Source organism: Poecilia mexicana, unplaced genomic scaffold (assembly GCF_051168715.1).
Source record: "Poecilia mexicana isolate PSO_F unplaced genomic scaffold, ASM5116871v1 scaffold_6, whole genome shotgun sequence".
NCBI lineage: Eukaryota > Metazoa > Chordata > Actinopteri > Cyprinodontiformes > Poeciliidae > Poecilia > Poecilia mexicana.
Window position 1 is genome coordinate 25,021,251 of NW_028263375.1, and position 20,278 is coordinate 25,041,528.

Below are 20,278 nucleotides of genomic sequence, written 5' to 3' on the forward strand. Positions count from 1 at the left end.
CACCATTAGTTCTGCCGTGTTTACAGTGTTTTGTTCTAAAGTGGTTGCTAAACAGCATCTCAGCTGCTGTTTTACATTGTTAGCTAAACCACTTATTCGCCATGTAACGTCATCTGTCACCGTGATGGCTAATTATCACAACGTTAAGAATCAATTCCCCAATTGATTCATTCCTAATTTAGTAAATTGTTTTGGAGACATTATTTTAAGAATAATGTTGAATTTTCCCTTCTGCTTTGTATTGTGGACTGGTTGTTTGATCACAACTTTCAACTTTTAAAGCTAAATTGTTCCCCATCAATCAAACCTTAGTTCTTAAATGTACATATTCACATCAAGTGATATCTGTGCATTGTTATTTCATTAGTTATTAGTGTTTGAGTGTTTCTTAATAAATGCTTGTAGTTTGGAGAGAACTTGTTAATGTTTATTTTCTACATGTTTAAAGTGTTTTCTGTTCAAAAAACGCCAACATACAAAGCCTCTCCATCATATTGTTTTATAATACCAGTCTAAAGATTATTAGACTGATGAATATGAGGTTCTTATGTACATTAGTTAAGTTTAAAGTAACACCCCAGCTGTTACATCTTTATACAAAAGAAAATTAGATTTTTGCTCATAGCACATGACCTTTACAGCCAGCCTTCATGTCAGCAGTTAAAAAGAAACTATTAACGTAAATTCAGCATAACACGTGTAGGTAAGACATGCACATGTTTCTTTAGCTCATAAAGTGGGGAGAGGGGATAAATATACACTTGAGTTCTGTCACAACTGGATAAAAACCAGCCTCCTTCTGTGTGTGTGTGTGAGCAAGTTAATCTGTGCATGTGCACAAGACACATAACCGGCAAAAATTTCAAGCCAAACCAGAAGGGATCCGACAGGATTCCAGGCCATCTGTCTCTGCCAGAAGAAACGATAGAGGGAGCAGTGATAAATTATTTCTCAGCTTGTGATCTTCGTGGCTGCATTCTTCCCTCTCCACAAGCATATGTGACCCTTGTCATTTTTCTTTTTTCTTTTTTTGCAGTGATATACTGCCTTCCTTTTCCTACATGTTTCATTCTCTTCCAAATGCACGGGTTCCTCACCCATGTTCATCTGCGGTTGGATCTGCGCGTCGTGTCGTGTGGCCTTTTCCTCTTTTTTCAGACGCCTCCCAAAGTCCTCCATAAGTAGCAGATGGGTATAGCGGGATCGGGGAGTGTCCCGCGTCTCACATCCAATAACATATGATGATGCGACACCCCAGGGAGAACAAAAGGGAAAGAGTGATCTCATATCTTTTTCCACACAAATCCGCTCCCTTGTTTAGGCTGTGTAAGAGTGGGAAAAGAAAACAGATGCCGAAGCAATTTAATGTGGAGTTAGTTAAGAGTTCGGAATGAGAGTGCTCTGCGGTGGCTGCACCATTAAGTCAGACCCACACTGGTCTCACATTAACAGACTTGTCTCCATAATGCAAATGTGGTGTGCCAGTACAGGCAAAGAAACGGGCCAAACCAACTCTTAAGAGGAAACAAAACGCGTTTGCTTGGAAGTAAGACAGCAAATTTAATTGGTCAATCTTCTTAACCTTTACTGGAATATGTGCGAGTGATCCTGACGGAGCTGCGTGACGTTAGGTTTTCGGAATAAAAATAAAAGAGACAGAGACAAACGGAGATGAATCATCGGTAAGAAAAAAAAATTATATGCAGAACTGAAAATTATTTCTTAGAATCAGAAACACAAATGTGACAGGAGAAATCAGAAAGAAGTGAAAATGTACTCACAATTGACACGTTCCTGTGCACACAGCTCTGTAAAAATGCGGGTAAATAAATGAGATGATAAATTTCAAAACATGTCACACAGATTTAAAATAAATTAGAAAAAAAGCTTCAATCATTTTTAAGCATTCAGTCTTCTGTATTTTACTCCTCTCGCTTTTCATTTTGACTCTAACATGATATCAAGCTTAGCTGTCCTGGGTGAGTTTCCCCAAGTTTCCCACTTTTCTGTCACGTACGTACATAAAACTATCATTTCCACAGAGGCGACAAATGATCCAAAAGATTTATTCATACAAAGATATAATTCACAAGGGTTGCAAGACATTCTATTGATTAACTATGTATTATTGCAGAAGGAAATCAATTATCAATAGTTCAAGAAAATGAAGAACAGTTAAATGGAATCTTATGGAATGTTGCGTTTTGATGAAAATATACTTGAATTTTTGGCCCACAACTTATTTAACATATGAATTATGAGCATGAAAGAAACACAAAATGAATCAGTTGTAAACATTAATATCTAAAGGGTCCATTTATTGTGGGTTTTTTTTTTTTTTTCAACAATCTTATATAAAGTCCATCTCAGATGTGAAGTAACGATTTGTTTTCTTCGTTCTCATCTGCTCTACACTGGAGTTTTTAAGGTCAGTGCCGACTTTCTCTGGTATTTTTATGATCTTTCCAGTTATACCACCTTGCAGCTGAACAACAGTGCAAAGATAAATTTATCCTGCACTTGAGTGGCAGTGACAGTATGTCACTATTTTTTGCTGCACATTACTATGTGTGTTTTTGACCTGAAAAGATTCTGTTTTCCCTGCACCTCAGAGCATTACATAAATCACACAGATTTGTATGGTTCTGTTTCAACACATTTAGGCTCTGAAAAAAAGCATTAAAGTGTATTTTGTTTGTTCACACGTTCTTTATTTTTTATTGTTTATGCAGGAGGGTTTTGTTTTCTCATCAGTCTCTCAAAGAACAAGTTTAAATCATGTCCATGGTCCACTTCCTCCCACAAACCAAAAACAGGAATGCTGGGCTAGTGGTGGTTTTAAATTTACTCGTCGCAAAATTACGTATCTGTGTTTTGCATTTTAATGCAGATTTGAGCAATTAACCCTGCCGCATCCCGTTTCTAAGCCGCCGATATTTTTTTTTCTTTTTTCAAAATAATCAGTGACATAAATGGTGAAAATTAAGCCTAATTCATACCTCATAGTCAGCTTTACTGAGTCAGAGGTTTGACTTTTCCAAGTCTGTGTGACATAACTCAGCTAGGCTAACAATAGCATGACCAGAGCCACATGTTTGTCACAGAGGTCCAAGCAACCCCACGCATATAGAGAGGTTATTTTAAGCACTTTAAAGAGGCCGTACCACACTTATGCATCACTGTCACCGAGAGCTACTGAAATGCCAAAGCAGTGACCTGACAATGATTACTTAATCCCATGCAGACACTCTGTCTGCGCTGATGAAGATTCACTCAAACCGCCATGCTTGACGTGGCTCAGAAATAAGAAAAGTCCCATCATGTTATTATGGGCAGAAGATCTCAGACAAACGTTTCAGACACAATTATAGGTCCCAGTCAGGAAGAACTAAGGAAGTCAGTGAAAACATGTCAAAGCTGCTCGTTCCCAGTGAGGTCATTATGTCAAACTGATCGGCAAAAGTTTTCGCTTATTTTATTTAATAAACTCATATTGACTCACTGAGTCACCTGCACCTACTCCGTACATGCTGTTCTATTCCAGTACAGAACCAGCCGTAGGACAGCTGCTGTGCAGATCATGACCAGACCTCTCGTCATTTTGTTCTCGTGTTATTTACATATTGGCGAGGAAGGAAGAAAAGAAAAGAAAAGAAAAGGATGGCTACCTGAAGATTAAAGGAAGAAAGAAAGAAGAGAAACACATTTATAACTGCCTGTTTGGCAGTTTGAATAATTAGAGATGATACAGAGAAAAAATACTAAGTGATTGTTGAAGGTAGGTGACATTTCTTGTCGGTAATTTAAATTTGACCAATTATTTATTTATTTATAGAAGTTCCTATCACTTTACGTTCTTCACATTATAACTTGGAACAAAACAAAAACATAAAGTGCTTACATGCCTGAAAAGACCAAAACCAAAAAAAAAAAAAAAACATGTTTATTAAATCAAAATCTCTCACCTACCTCCCAGTTTAATCTTTCCAATTTATTTATATCCTAAGTTTGGAATTCCCAGTATAGTTTTAATTTAAATTCATAAAATATTTTTTTACCTTATAATTTTACAAATGGCTGCTGCCCATCAGCAGGCATCTCCATCATATACAATAAATCAGCCCTTTTTCTATAAACAATAAAATGCTCCCAAATTTGACCAAATTTATGTTATTTTTTAAAGTTATTTTTCTAAAGAACTCATCTACTCACCTTTGGTCTGCGATATATTTTTTTGACAATAAGTAAATAAATATTGATTGATCTTTTTACTCAATATTTTTCAGGATAAAGCCTAACATAAATAACTTTGAGGTTAAAGGTAACTGAATTTTTAAAATATTTTAAATGCATAATTTCACCACTGACTCGCTGCGCTGCCAAACACACCGGTGGAGTCTACCTTTCTCCATTTCACATTTAATGTTGGTCAGGGACACTCCTGTTATATTTGCTCAGTTGTTTTGAACAGAATTACGTCACTCTGTCATACTTTTTTCCACGTCAATGCTGAGCAGAATTTGAAAAAGTTACTGATTTGTTTGTTGATAGAGTGCTTTACTCACTCAAAAAGTAACAGGAAAAAAATGTTAAATAAAAAGATCTTAATCAATTAGTGGCGACATCTGACCCGGGCACCGTCTCTCATTTTCCAACTTTAACCCTCTGCCCCCGACTCCTCTGTGTCCTTGGTGCGTTGGCTTGTCCTCTCCTCCCTGATTTGGCTACCAGTCAGGCACCCACATAAGTTCATTCGATCTTTGATGTGAAGCCGCTTGGCGTTGCCTCTCCAACGTGGGAGCTACGACTGTAGCCTTTGATCGCACCCTTGATGTGAGTGATGGAGTGGTGTTTATGCAGTAGCCGTCTGCAGCCAGCCGAATCGCTGGCAGCGGCTCCCCCCACCCTCCCTCGAAACTCCCTCCTTAACGCCGACACTTGATGTTTGGCATCTCTGACAGGTAAATCACAACAGTGACCTCGCAGAGCTTTCACTGAACTACTCGATCTGCTGTACGCTGTCAAGTCCACATACCTTCGCTCTCTGTCTTTCGTCACTGAAATATGACGGTCAAACCCTCCGATCATACCAGTGTTGAAATGGTTTGTTCCCACAGATAAGCAGCTTGACTTGGAAAATTAATAAAGGCAGAGAGCACACATGAGGTGGGGGGAGAGGAGGGTCTGAAGAGTGTGCATGAGGGCATATGTGACTTTTCTTTTTGCACACAGGCTTACCCGTGTTTAAGAAAAAGAATAAAATAAAAAATAGAAAAACATACACGTTGACTGACGAGGGGAACTTTAATGTGCCGTAACAAGCAGCAAAAAGTGGCCATGTGTATGCAAAACGCTGTTTTTTACAGTTACGTGAACCCCTTTAGTGAATGAAAACGTAAATCCAAATATATACCACGGTCGCACATAAACACAGACAAACACAAACCGCATGTTGCAGGCAGTGAGTGACAGAGCTCTGCACAGTTACGAAGAAAAACAGGTGATTCACACAGAACTCGTGTCCTGACACATACTGACCTTGCAGAATTTTCTTGGCTCTTAAACTTTCACATTTTGTATCCCTACAAGTGTAAGCTGCAGCGTATTTCACTAGGATTTCATGCAATCGACCAACACAGAGCAGTGCATGAAAAAATTAAAAAATCTCAGTGTGGTTTCCAGAGTGAATACCTTGGGGGGGTTTGTTAATCGTGACTCTACCAGTTTAGAGGCTTATGATCTCCTAGATAGTCCAGGTTCCCTAGTTAGACAAAGCAAGGAATGATAAAATAAAATAAAAATTGCTGCTTTTTCAAGCTGTTCAGTATCAGCAGGCAAAGTAGCATTAAAGGTGGCCTGTCGGAGTCCCTCCTGCCCTCCAGCCCATCTTAAAGCAGGAAATCTTCTAAGTTCTTAGACAGGATGAAATGCTGTGCAATCCTTTATAAAGCAGGGGGACTATAAAATAGTCCCCTTGTTGCCAGTTGCACACAAAGGTTGGGATGTAGCCTTTCACTACACAGGCATAAAATCAATAGAAAACTTGTTCAAGGTGTAAATGACAGAGAAGTTAAATGTTCATATCAAATGCTCATTCGCCCATCTCTCTAACTATGTCTATGTGTGCGAACAGCTTTAAGAAATGTGACTTTCTGCCTGTTGTTCACCTTCTCAGTTTCATTCACTGGATGGTCTAGTTGCGTTCTCACCATAAGCCCCACCAGAGTTTCATTTGCAAGCAGACTAAAACCCTGAGTTCAGAAGCGTTTTCACACCTGCCTGCATGAAACAGGCCAAGGAAATGAACAATGTTCCATATAAAGCTCATCAAATGTATATTTGTGTTTTTATTTGCAAAGTTGGACGAAGAACATCGGCTCTTGTCTGTCAGACATTCATTTAAAAACGCACAAAAAACCCCTGCATTTCCAATGGATGTAGACTTTGACTAGGGCATTCAAACTAATTAATGCTTTGATGTCACTATTTGTAATAGGTGTTTTCTAGGACTGCCCTATATTTAGCTCCATCCATCTTCTCCAACGCCACAACACAGCACCCCTTACCGTCACCGTCACCCTTCAAAGTGGGTATTCAGCGTCAAGCAGTTTTAGTTTTCTTTCACGTAAACTATTTATTTTTAAACCATCCTGTCTTTTAAGAGATCTATTTAAAAACATAAGTAAAAACAATGTACTGTCACCGTTTCATTTCACAATTATGGTGTACTTAAATTATCCTATCACAAAAAGTCCCCCAAAAAATACATTGAGGTAGTGCTGACAAGTTCATGGGGTCTGAAAGGTTTTCATCACGTCAGCTGGTCAAACCGTGCGACTGCTTTTTGAGTTAAAGGACCCGAGATACCCCAAGTGTTCACGTGTTGCGGTGAAGACTCAATCGAGACTTTGTTCTTTACCGAACACGGCATTCGAGCGGGTCTGTGCGTACAGCACCTCCATCAATCAATGTCTGTTGGGTTGCGTTTCCTGGACAAAGCCTGAGAGGCATTCAGATGCAACACTGACTCTCGTAAAAGTGGGTCTCAACCCAGGAAGAGCTCTTAAAAAAACACTACTGCACTTAGTGTGCGGTAAATTAGTCATTTTAGGTAAAATAAAACCTCAGATGACTAATATTGGACTTTGTCACAATGACTGAAGCAAATGAGGCGTTCTGGCAGTGCAAGAGTTATCTTGTAAACGCACAAAGAAGATATATATGTTATGAAGACAAAAGCATGTTACTTTGAAAGTACTTTTAGCTAAACTCTAAGTGTGGCTGTTTTTGTTTTAGGGCTGTGGTGAACAGAAAAAGGACAATGTCAACATTGATATTAGATGAATGTACATTTACCTGAGAGAAATACCAAGGTAAAAACATTGAAAGTGTCCACAAAAAGCTTTCCGTTTCAGATAGATGTAATAAGAAAAGTTAGAAATTTATCACTTCACAGTTTTAACATGGCTAAGAACTGATTGAAAGTTCTTCATAATGAACACATACTATAAAACCTAACTCTCACAAGAGGGAGACAAAAATCCCAAAGTAAAAACAAACAACAAAAAAACAAAAAACTGTGGATTTGAAAAGTTTTTGTCATTAGTTTTACTATAAAGATTAGACCCTTTTGAATCCAATCAGAAAAGTTTAGTTGTTATTTTCAAAACCAATCAGCAGCAGAAAATGCGAGTTAGAGGACCATAATGGAAATAAGCTCTTGGCTTTCTTGTCTTGACTGCAGACATGAATGACAGTGGGTCACTGCTGCCAGAAAAAAGGACGGCAGAACAAGAACATAGTTCAAATGCAAAACGATCCCATATGGTATAGATGCTTCTGGAATGGTCTTGCAACCTTCTGAAAATTTTTACAAACTACCCTAAAAAGCAAAGTCTTTACCGGGAAACCAACTAGTTAAAATGAGCTTTACCTATTCTGAGAAGAGGAGTAATCACCAATACCAGAGATGGCGACTTGAATTCAGGATTCGAGTCGCACTTAAACCACAAAAATAAAATACTTCAGATTTTACTTGTGCCCTGAAGACTTGAGACTTGATGTAAACTTGACCTTTGATGATATGAGACTTGACTTAGACTTGAAAGAATGACTCGTGAACATCCCTGACGTAGATAGAAACTTGAAAGTGGCAACAAAAACAAGTGCAAGCGGCTGAGAGAGATTAAACCGTTTTAGTGGGGGTGTTCATATAAACTAAGAAAATTCTACAGTAGATTCAAACATGTTCACCCATTCTTATTGAAATTATACATTGCAACATCATTTAAAACTGATAGAGAAATACTTAAAAGTGGTTTACTAAAAGGCCAAGCATAATCAAGTTCATTCAGATGGTGAGTGTATATACATTTCTGACCAGAACAGGATCTGTAAACCTGTAGTCATTCTGCATGACATAGAAAGGTATACCAATTAATCAAAGAGATGTCTTGTCAAGGTCCATTGTGTCTGGGTCAACCATTCTGTCAAAAACCTTATCAAGGAGCTCTAGGGAGGATCGTATTCATTTCAAAATGAACCAAGCAATCTTTGCTTCATAGAAAAAACACAAATAACATCAGAGAAATAGTATCCTTGGTAAGACTGAAAATATCTGTCCTAGTTCTTGGTTAGACCTTTCTCAACTGGAGCATTTCACCGAGGGACAGCTGACCTTGATATTTACTGGTTGTGTTTGTTCAAGAGTGTGTGAGTGTGTGTATATGCAGCCTGGGAGTTCTCCTCGTGACTTTGAAACAGATATTAGATGGATCGTTTGGCTTCTTCCCAATTCGATTTTGAAACAAAGGAAGTTGCAGCCAGAGGCAGCCGGTAATGGAGAAAAATGCTCGAGTCAAATTTAATTACCTTAAGGGGATCAAATCCGAAACGAACGAGCGCGTTTCACGTTGGACCGCTGTCAACTTGAAAAACCCTCTGTGCTAAACTTCTGTGTAATGTGAGCACAGGAGCAGCGGGAGAGGAAGGCCTCTGCAGACAGAAGAAGCTATCAGCAGAGGAAAAGTCACTGCGTACGGCAAATAATCACCAACTGTCAGTGACCCAATTTCTGGGTGCAGGAGTTGCGTTTCACTTTGAACTCGTATACGTTGCCCCGCTTTGACAGAAGATTTAGGAAAACCGGCCTTTCAGTTCCAGTCAGAACTTTCAATGGCCATTAGATGAAATTACTTCCTGTAGGAGCCGAAAGAAGTAAAGACAGCCATGTGCCAAACAGAGCAGTTAGAGGTAATATCCCCCTTTCCCCAACACCAAGGTTTATCTGAAATAAGAAACCTCTTCCAAACGCAAACACATACTGTATCTCAGTGTGGCCGTTTTTCATTACCCTAATCTCCCCATGGATCACTCACACTTTCTGCGGAGGGAAGATCTAACCTTTGCTGAGCCTGCGCACGTACGAGAGGTAAATTACATAATGAGATCAAGGGCTGGAGTGTTTGTGTGACCCGGCTTGACGAGTTGTAAGCAGACATGATCTAAGAGCCATTATGCAGCCTGACAGGTCCAAATGAATGGAGCGTTTCTCTAATGTGAAACAGGGACGGAGGGCCTCAGTTACTTTAAATGTTTTAGATTCAGCAAATACAGTGTTCTCCCTCTGGAGGGTTGTGAAAATAAATCCCCAGCCACACACAAAAAAAAAAAAAAGGAAAGGAGAAAAATGGGGCCCGTCCTCACATCCCGCTTACGCCGCTCCCTCATGCCAGGAAGTTAGACGAAGAGGGAAAGTTTGTGGCATGTTTTGGGTTTCATCTGCTTTTTTTTTTTTTTCAGTCCATTCAGTTATAATTAAAACATTCATGCTGCGTTTTATGTCTTGATGAAAGTGACTCGGATAAACCGAGCAACAACTTGTAGTGCCGCTTTATGTGCTTGAGCTGCATGGAGTGTCTTTTTTTTTCTGTCTCTCTCTGTCTCATTTTCCATTCAGCCCCTCCTCATCCTTGACTCCACTGGTTCTTCACATCGTCTCCCATTGTCAGTCTGCCCACTAGGCCAGTGTTTCTGGACTTCAGCCATGGAGAGGCCATTTTCTGGCTCCAGTGGTGTGAGCTGAAAAATCCCCCGCTTGAACTCAACTGACCCAGAGACCCAGTAAGTATCCAGCTTCTGGCTGGTGGTTGCTGGGTTGATTCCTTGCACTGATTGATTGAGGTCTTTTAAAAAATTGGCCCTAATCACAGACACATATTAGACACATATGGTCGTTGCAGTCTTCAGTCATACCTCATTTCTTTATATTTTTGCTTCCTTGGAGCCAGACTTCCTTGTTATCATTTAAAGTTGTCTTGATCAAAAGCACTTCGGGCCATCTGAAGGTCCGTCCAAGATTTTCTTAAGGTTTGGCCGATTGTGTTCAGTCAAAGCATTTTGGGCCGGTTCTTATTGGTTGTTTGTGGAGCCACAGATATGGGAATAAAAAAAAATACTTTTTGTCTTTTTCTTTTCAAATTTAAATCACATCACTGACAATTAGACACGTTTTTTTTTAACCACCCGTCTATTCCAAGTCATTGGTGCACCCAAGAGGAAGAACCGGAGGGGCCGTGGCCTCCCCTGGAAAATGCTGGCCACACCTCTTCTCCTACCAGAAAATCACGTTCAGTTCATACAATGGCATATGGAGTTATATACAATCAAGACACATCTGAATGAGCTTGATCTTTTTCCAAAATGGGCAAAATTGTCTGTTACTAAATGTGTTTTGATCTATCACAATATTGCAATAAATTAAACAGATGCTTATAAGTGTAATGTTAGAAAAAGTACTTTTCCAATTCCCTCAGATAAACATAGTTGACTTGATTGGTAAATCTAGTCTATAAAAGTTAGGGATGAACAAATAGATCGGCCCCGATTTCTTTAATTTTGGGAGTTCGATGATTGGCCAATTCTTACTTGCGAAGCTGATCCTATCCACCGATCTTATCTACCTCTGCAATGGACTAAAAATCAACCACTGTCCTCTTTTTCTCTGCTGTGAGTCTGTTTGACTGACAGATCGGCCCTCCAGGTCATTTCAGCACATTTACAGTTAACAATCGTCACCTCACAGTTACCAACTCAGCCACTTTCTTGCTATATTTACCAACATTTCAGATAAAAAATTAAAAAAAAAAATCAATATCTGTGAAAATCAAAATCGGCAGGTCAGGCTTTTTAAAGATCGGTAATCGGCATTTGGCCGGAAAACTGCAATCAGTCCATCCCTAATAAAACTAATGCACTTCTTTGATTGGTACAGTTCACCAATACTGCTTCAGTGGAAGGCTATGACTCAAAAGCAAACTTTTTTTTTTTTAGTAACATATAGAAGACGTCAACGATTCAGAAGCATTAATCCAGCTGAGATTTCAGGGAACCAATGGCAAACTTTTCCCCGTAACGTCAAAGATTTAAAAAGTCCGCAGAGTAAAGTTGAACCTCGTAACTCTTGTCCAGACTGGTCATGCCACTTAGCCCGTTTCACTCAGACTGTAAGAGTGCCTGCAGAGAAAAGGAAACCATAAAACCATAAAGGGCTTTCTCTTCCTTTCCTCCAACAAATTTCTCTATAAGCGATGCTTTTTTAATTTTTTTTTTTTGTTTTTTGCAGCACTCTGAGGATGCAGCAGCAGCCTGATGGAAAGGGCCACCTGAATAAACCCAGTGTGGAACCAGGCAACCAGGACAAGCAAAGCCCGGTCAGATTTATGAGCCTCCACCAGTCTTTTCCCACAGAGAGGCCCCCTCTCCGGAGCTTCTGGATGTATTATATCTAGTCCAGTACTTTTATTTTGTCACCTCGGCCTACCTCTCCCTTCTCCCCCCTTTTTCCTGTTTCACATTCCTTCTTCTCCTTTTCGTGCCTATTTATCATCCACCTTTCTCCTTTTCTCAGTCTTGGTTTTTCTTCCTGCCCCTCCTTTTTTTTCTCTCTCAGACATCTTGGCCAGCTGCTCATCCAGACAGGGTGTCTGCAGCTGTCGGTGCAAAAGCTGAGTTGCAGCTCCAGAGGTGGGTCACGTAGCCTGCAGCACAGACCACTTTCCCAACACCTCTGTCTCCTTTTCTTCGCAGCATCCATCATGACCTGAGCGTGACACCGATACCATAACTACATGTTTTCTGTCGAGCCACCCACATGCATACCACATTTGTGCTGGGTAGGTTCAAGCACATTAAAATGTGCAGAATAGAAACACACACACGCACACACACAAAACATGCACTCTGCACTTTTGGAGTGCTATAAAATTAGAAATAGCTTGAAGTGTGTAACGTTTACAGGCAAATAAACACTTTTTTCCCCCCTCCGTTTTTTTTTTCCTCATGCATATAGCAAAAGTGTAGCTTTGGCAGCATCTCCATAACTCCACAAATAAATCAGTAAAACAAAAATGTGGCAAGAGTAAGGTAAACTTCATTTACAGCCCATGAGAAAAGCGGTAGTAAATAAATGAAGTGTGTAAAAACTGAGCACTGCTTTCCTGAAGATATTCCAAAGATTAATCCACCGCTTACATACTTTTCTGCTGTTGTATTCTGCCTTTTTGTCCAAGTGGATTCTGAACAGGAGACAACCTTCAGCTCCATTTTTTTTAATGCATGAAACGGGTTCATCGTGAGTATGGGTTCATGGTATTTTACACTGCATTATAAACTCACTCATTATTTTTGAAAGAATTATCTGAAAGGTTTACATAGCTGTGTTTTGCCTGAGTTCCAGGATAATTACACAGATGCTGCAACTCAGAAATAATACAAGTAGTTTGAATGAATAACAGCGACTCATGAAGCAATGTCGAGCAAAACCTTTTTTTTTTTTTTTATTCGTCATTGCTGGTCTCACACATTCAGGTTAAAGGGTAAAAAACTAGGTCAAGATGTAGTCTTGTGTTGTATTTTTGCATGTTGTTTCTGCTGGACAGAAATCATGAAGATTCTTTGTTACCGGACCCAAAAACCCCATGAGTTTTCCAAACATTTAAGCAAATGAGAAAAAAAAAAAAAAAAAGAAAAAAAAACTCCTGCCAAATATCCTACATCTGTTGTGAATGAAATGCTTCACGCAGAATTGTTGAAAGCAATTCATGTCACTGCTTTACGAAATTATCAACTCTGATATTTGCAATCGAAAAGATTCCCAGAAGAGTCACACAGCATAATATGTGCTGTCAGATCTTTTGTCCATCCATCCAGTCACTTATCCTAGATCACGTTACTATGGTAACTGGTCCCAGATCAAAATCAAGAAGCAGCTTTCCTCCCTGATAGGGTTCCTCTTCTTATCTATACGGCTAACTCCACTCACTCAACAGAGGAACCTCACTTCAGTTTGTGTTCAGGATTTTGTTCTTTCAATCACTTCGATACATTGTATTTAAGGGATGGTTGAACCAGAGATAGACCTGCAAATTGACAACATTGGGTTTTGGCCCAGCTCGTTTTTACCCACCACAGACCAAATTGCACTCCGCTCTACTGCACTCTGAGATACTGTCCATGAACACTGTAGCCTGGGTCCAGGATTAGGAGCATACCTGGCAGAATAAAGCCCACACTGGAAACAAGCTTCACTTTTTGCTGAGCATGCAGACACAGCTCTTGCTTTTGGTAGCTCAGGGACCAAATAGCCCTCAAAAGCAACCCGGCTACCCCACGTCCACAAAACCCAAACTCCCATGACCCCCTCAGCAGATCTGCAGAAGAAAAGCTCTGGCCTAGTATTTAATAGCCAGGATGAAAGTTATACTGTTCATCCTGAATTAAAATGTGCTCAGTCTTCCTGAAACATCTAAACTGCCATTTACTGTCTAGATTTACTTGCAACTTTATGCGCATGTGCTAAGATAATATCCTAAATCAATCAATTTAGCCTTTTGAAATATACACACACAAAATATAAAAGAACTGTCGATGGGTTTTGCCAAAGTACCGGCCTGGAAACTTTAACAGTAAAAGAGACTATCTCGATACAAACAGAGCAGACACAGACCTCCTATGTAATCTTGATCATTTCATCTATTCTGTCTTAAGAATTCCTGATTTCTTACTCTGATTTATAATCATAGCAGAAAATGATAAAAGGTTGTTTTTTTTTATCACTTTGACCCAGTTTCAACTTTTTTACAGAAACACAGGAACTTGGCACTGTCCAGAAAAACAACAAAAAACATTATTGAATTGTACCTGGCATATCTGGTTATTACTGCTTTCTCGAAAGGAATGGGCGTAAAGTTAGTTTGCTCCGTGATAAACCAGCGACCTGTCCTGGGTGCATCCAGTGGCTCCTGGAGTTAGGCACCAGTTCTTCCATTATCCTGCAGGGATAAGCAGGAATAAAACAATGGATGGGTGGAAGACAACATCCTATTAAAAACCCAGTAACTATTGAAACCACATAACTGTGTCAAGAACTCCAATACATAGCTACAGAGTGAGCAGGGGCGACTGCTGCTCAGTGCAAAGAGTAGTTGTCTTGTAATCCGAAAGCCTACACACCAAACCTTAAGCTGCCTACAAGTCACTGAGCTCCAATATGTTTGGGTGTATGTGGCTCTAGTGTAGAGCTTCTCAAGTGGTCAGTATGACTAGAAAAGTAGAATACAAATTCAGTCCATTTAATCATTACAACTCTACTTATCCAGGAAGGTCTGCCTGGTGACACAGCTGGTAGCACTGTTGCCTTGCAGTAAGAAGGTCATGGGTTTGAATCCCAGGCTAGTGCCTTTCTGCATACAGTTTGCAAGTTCTACCCATAACATGACTGGGGCTTTCCCATCGTACTTTGGCTTATTACCACAGTCCAAAAACTTGATTGTTAGGTTAATTGATTAATTTGCCCTTTGGAGTGGTGTGTGTGTGTGCGTGTGTGTGTGTGAATGCGTGCGTGTGTGTATGGTTGTCTGTCTTGTGAGCATATATGCTGACCTGTGATGGCTTGGTGACCTCTCCAATCTGCCTCTGGCCACTGGAGATATGCATCAGTTCACCTCTGACTCTGAAAGCACTAGCAGGTATAGACAACGGTTGGATGTTTGACTGACACAGTTGGATTGTTTGCAAATTTAGGACTGAACGTCATGATTAAGAAGAAATTAAGAATGGCAGAAGTATTACAACTGAGAATGACTACAAAAATCTAGTGACGAATCAATCTTTAAGCTTTGTTTTTTCCCCCCAAATAAAATATTAGAAAAACCGCCGTATGCACTTGAAAAACTATACAGGTCCAGCAAGACCTGGCATGGTCCGGTCTAAATATAAAATGCATAATTTGTCATGCATTTCCATGTAATGTCTAGAGCGTTTTTGCGGTGAGCCGTATGTGTCAAAGCAGTTACGGGTTTGTCACTCACGGGGGGCCTCCAGTGCTTCTTGGTTGGTAGTTACAGGGAGCTGGGATGGCCTCTGTGCTGCACAGCAGAGACCTGAGACCTTGGAGATGGACGTGTTTACTCTGCCGTTAATCACCATGTCTGATGCGGCCTCTCTGGATGTGTGATGGGGGAAATGCCGGCTAAATGCAGTCGCCGCAATCTAATGAGGCGGTTTAGCTGCAGCAGCATGCCTTCAAATGTACTCTGTAATTCAGAGACATCAACTCCGCGGCTCTCCAGGCCAGCCTGCGTCACTAGGACGTCCGTCTGAGTTCCCCACATCGCCCGCAGCTCTGCGAAACATGCTGAAAAGCTGCGGGAGGAGACTGGGGTCCTGCAGGCTGTCAATCAATGTGAACTGTGTGGTTTTGAAATGCTGGAGGATTGGGAGAGTGAGAAATAGTTATGGGGGGAAAACAAAAAAAGAAAAACAAAAAAAAAAATGCAGTTTTACTGATTTTTGTGAGGCAACCATAAAAATTCCCCAAAATCAAAAAAAAACAATGAGTGTAAAATCAGTTCCCACACAAACTCGCACAGCAGAGCTCTCTCTCAAATACAAAAAGCGCCTGCAGAAATCTTCTCTCCTCCCTTCTGCCCTCGTGGCACAGCAGTGCTGTTCTTGGAAGAGCCCGATGCTGGAACTGCGCTCCTCACTAATGGTTAAAAAGCATGCCCATGCCATGCTCGCTAATGACAGGCTAGGCTTATTCCACTGAAGTGGCGCTTTTCAGAGTCAACGGCACACAAAGAGCACTGCGAGCACCTCCCAAAACAACTGAGGTTCTGTGAGGACACTGTCTGCATGCACAGGAATGCAGACATGTATTAACAAACAGTCACATAAAGCTGCAAGACAAACACATCTTCTGCTTACATGGATTTACAAGGTGACTAATGAGTCTGGGCTGAAAGCTCTGTTAATGCCGTTACCTTAAAGCCATTTGTCAAAGAACCTTTAGATTACGCTCTTAAGTGCTATCAGCTTCCTGCCTGGGTTACATTTCATCTCATCAGCATGTATTATCATTAGTGCTCGTGTTTCTGCCGTTTCACGTTTGCGAGCGTTCATCTGTGTTCTCTTTAGATTATTCACGACATTATTTTCAGTGAATTCCAGGTGGTTTGATATGCAGTCGTCCACATACAGAAGTTGCAGACATACACGCAACGCTCGGACTTTCTATATCATTCTCTGATATTAAAAGCATAAACTTTAGTGTATTTTAATGGAGTTTTATATGATAGACCGGCACAAAATGAACACAGTATTATTGTACAGTACAATAAATATGATGCATTGTTAACAATTTTTGCTTCTATGTTTCACTAGGATGTAGGTCAATGTGCAAGTGACCGTTTACAATGAACTTTACTAAGAGGATGAGAGTAAATGATTGCTGAATAAATAAATATGCACGTCACACTTGTCATATCTGTTATTTGTAAAATAATTTTGAAAACCCAAGTATTATTTTTGCTTTTTGTCGGTCTGTCACACCAAATTCCCCCCAAAAACACATCGACGTTTGTGGTCGTAATGTGAAAAAAATATGGAAAAGTTCAAATCACGTTGAAACATTTTACGAAGCAGCGCAGCCTTTAACATGCTACATTCGGCGGCTATCCTGAGTTTTACACCGATTATTCTCCTTTCACGGAACAATAAGAACAAAACAGCATGTGTGCGACTTTTGTTTGTCTTTCACACCAGAGGCCTTTGTTTTACTTGGCATGTGTGAAGTTGTATCATTAAGACAGTAAACTTCCGAAAGGAGTCATTATGTACACCACATGTAGGTCCTTTTTTTTTTTTTACTCCTTTACATTTCCTGTGGGACAACTAAAATGTAAGAGGACCTTCAAGCATTCCCACTGAGGGAGAGAAAAGGATGTAGGAGAGGTAAGGTTCAGCAAAGTGGTGAGAAATTTAATGCTCATCATCCATCATTTTCTTGCAAATAAAGCATGACTAGGAGTGTATGAGTGCCTTTGTTTCCATCTTAAGAATCAATCCGTTCTCTCTCTCTCTCTCTCTCTCGTTTGGATATCTGACTCTGAGTTCCTTACTCACTTTAACAGCACCTCCATTTGTTTATGCCCTCTTTAACATTTCCTGAGTCAGAAAAAATGTGTCCTTTGATCAAGAATGGCGCTGCATGCATATTTCAAAGCAGCAACCTGATCCCTCTGTGCCACCCGACACAAAAGAGAAGTCCCTGGGTGAGTTCAGACGCGGGGTGGCTGGAGGTGAAATTGCAAACTGTATAGCTTGAAGGCAGCACCTGGTCAACGGGACGGAGGTGCAGATGAAGCCCCGGAGTCGGGGATGCGTCTTGGAGTTTTGGGTTGAACCGTGTCTGATTTTTATCCGTGCCAGAACTGCCAGCAGAGGATGCTTTGCTGTGGAAAACCATAAGTACAACCCCAGGCATGCCTTTGCATTGTCTGTTTTCGCGTGCGTGCGTGCACGGATGAAGAAGACGGTTGTGCCTGTGGACATACCAGGCATTCCAGGTCCACAATAAAGGCAAACTGAAGGTGCAGGATGAAGGAACGTGTGAAGGAAAGCTGGGCAGCTGTGAATCACAATGTGGCAGACAGGTTCAAGGTGGTCAAGATGTGATTGCACTGCTTTTAGTAAAAACTAGTGAAAGATTAACCCCGAGAGAGAGATTTTGACATGCAGAGCCTCTCAAAATTATTGATAGTTTTAGAACATTATAACACTTTATATTAATTCTTTCAAGGGGCAGCATAATATATTTCCCAGACATTTCATGCTTGACTATGTTACTTTATAGCAAAAAACATATCGTCTATACTAGTGCTGTGGTGGTTAAGCACAACCCACATAAGGAGGCCTTAGTCCTCGACGCAGCTGTCGCAGGTTCGATTCCCGGCCTGGTGACCTTTGACACAGGCCCTTCTCTCATTACCCACTTTACTGTCAATTCACTATCAAATAAAAGCCACTTAAAAATAAAATACTGTCTATATAAAACGTAACTTTGGAATTTAACACCTTAAAATTGGTCCGCTGTCTGTTTAAGAAGCTCTGGAAAGAGCAGGAGCTCATGTCATCGTTCCTCTACTTCTACTAACTCTTTAACAATGTTTCTAACCAGAATTTCACTGAGAAGCAGTTCGTATGATGAGCTCAGCAGACTTGCAGTTCCACCAGGTGTTTGCTAATTGCTGCTGGCTAGTCTGTAGGGGCTGATTGGTGGAGCTGTGCTACGAGGTGGAAGCTTGGTGGAGGAGCTTCATGGAAAAGGCAGCACCTAGTGAGACCAAGCGTTTCTGAAACAGAATGGCTACCAGGGGGGAGTAAAGGATTTCTCAAACATGCATGAAAGAAACTAAAAGAGGAAATAACATCACATGATGTAAAGCTCAAAAAAGTCAATTTTACATAATACCGCCCCCTCTTTAAACGATGTGGATAATTTTGAAAGGAACTGCGTTTTCTTCTCTAGTCAATTCTTGTGCAGCAACTTTGGTCCCAAAAACAGCTCAGCTGCTCTAATCACATGTGAGCAGTAGGTTTCAGTGTTCCTCTGACTGAATGTCCGTTTCGCATGTTTGCCAAATACGTCTTATTCTTGCTCTGTATCACTGCCAACATGCTGTCGTTTTGTTATTGTGTATGTTCATGGTGGTGACCCTGCATGTCACGTTGGTATTATATCTCCTCATGTGTTTGGGTTTAGAAACGTTTCCAGGGTGTTGGTTAACACACTACCTAAACACAGGTTCTACGGACCCAACGCTGATAGAAGTTCACATATCTTTCAAACAGAGGGAACAAAATGTTCTTGCTGTCATGATGAAATGTTTAAGGTGTGTGAGTCCAACTGTGGTCTCAGCTCTTATGTACAATAATGACTCATATGTTGTCAGTTTTACTGCTCAGGCAGACGAGTGATTTATGTAGATTGTTTTTGTATTTTCACAAAGCTAAAGCTGTAGAGATTTGCATGTTTCGAGATCCTCCATTAAATATTTACCATTAATAAATATCCACTGCTGTAATCATTTATTGTTTTATACGTGTGAGCAAAAAAAATAAAAAATAGGATAGTTATAAGAAGGAAATTATAACATTCAGGGGGGGCTAGCGTGAGTGAATGGTCAACTTTTTACAACTATCTTTAATAATTGTTGAAACAAACCAGAATTATCAGATATTGCGAGAGTGAAGCTGTGGATCCCTGTCAGGCTGTGCTACCAGCACTCCCCTCCAACATACCATAGCATAAGTAATAAATTCAAAGAAAAAAATGTACCAATACATGCATTTGTTCCTCGTTTTTATTTTGTATAATATAAAAAGAATGATACGATTGCTAATTATTTTTACACTGTACAAAATAGGGTGTTTGTTCAATAGGGTGTTGCATGTTCCGGTTTTTATTCCTTACTGCTTAGTGTTTCCTGCTTATAATTTTTGTTTATTCCAGTTTTATTCTTTTTAACGCTTTGATGACTCTTGTGACAGTGAGGAAGCTCTGCCTGAACGTCTGAACGCGAAGCTCCTCGTCGCTGTCGCCACGTCCTACAATCTGTGTTCGTCATATGTTATTTTTCATCTCGGCTCCTTTTCACCACAACAAACTGAAGACACACTGGATATTTGAATTTAAAATGAACTCGAAACATGATCGGTGCTGGTCACCTGAAACTTAAAATACAAACATATGTTCATGGTACCAAAAACGGATTTCACCAGAGCCTTTTTTTGAGTGGCAAGGTCATCTTGATTGAGGAGTTTCACTTTACATCAGACTAAACTCCAAACCTTCTCAACTGGCTACACAACTGAGGCAAAGCTATCAGCAGGCCTTGAACTTTCAAGTGTGCAGTCTCTAGAGAAAAAGTGTCTTGAA

General features: G+C 40.3%; 1 long non-coding RNA gene across 1 annotated transcript; it reads right to left on the bottom strand.

Annotated features, from left to right (window-relative positions):
• Positions 1–482: 482 nt before the first annotated feature.
• LOC106929939 (uncharacterized) lies at positions 483–1,823 on the bottom strand. Its single transcript, XR_015763150.1, has 2 exons — positions 1,782–1,823; positions 483–1,322 (listed from the first exon to the last, which is right to left on the bottom strand). It is a non-coding gene; the product is annotated as an uncharacterized LOC106929939 (long non-coding RNA).
• Positions 1,824–20,278: the final 18,455 nt, after the last annotated feature.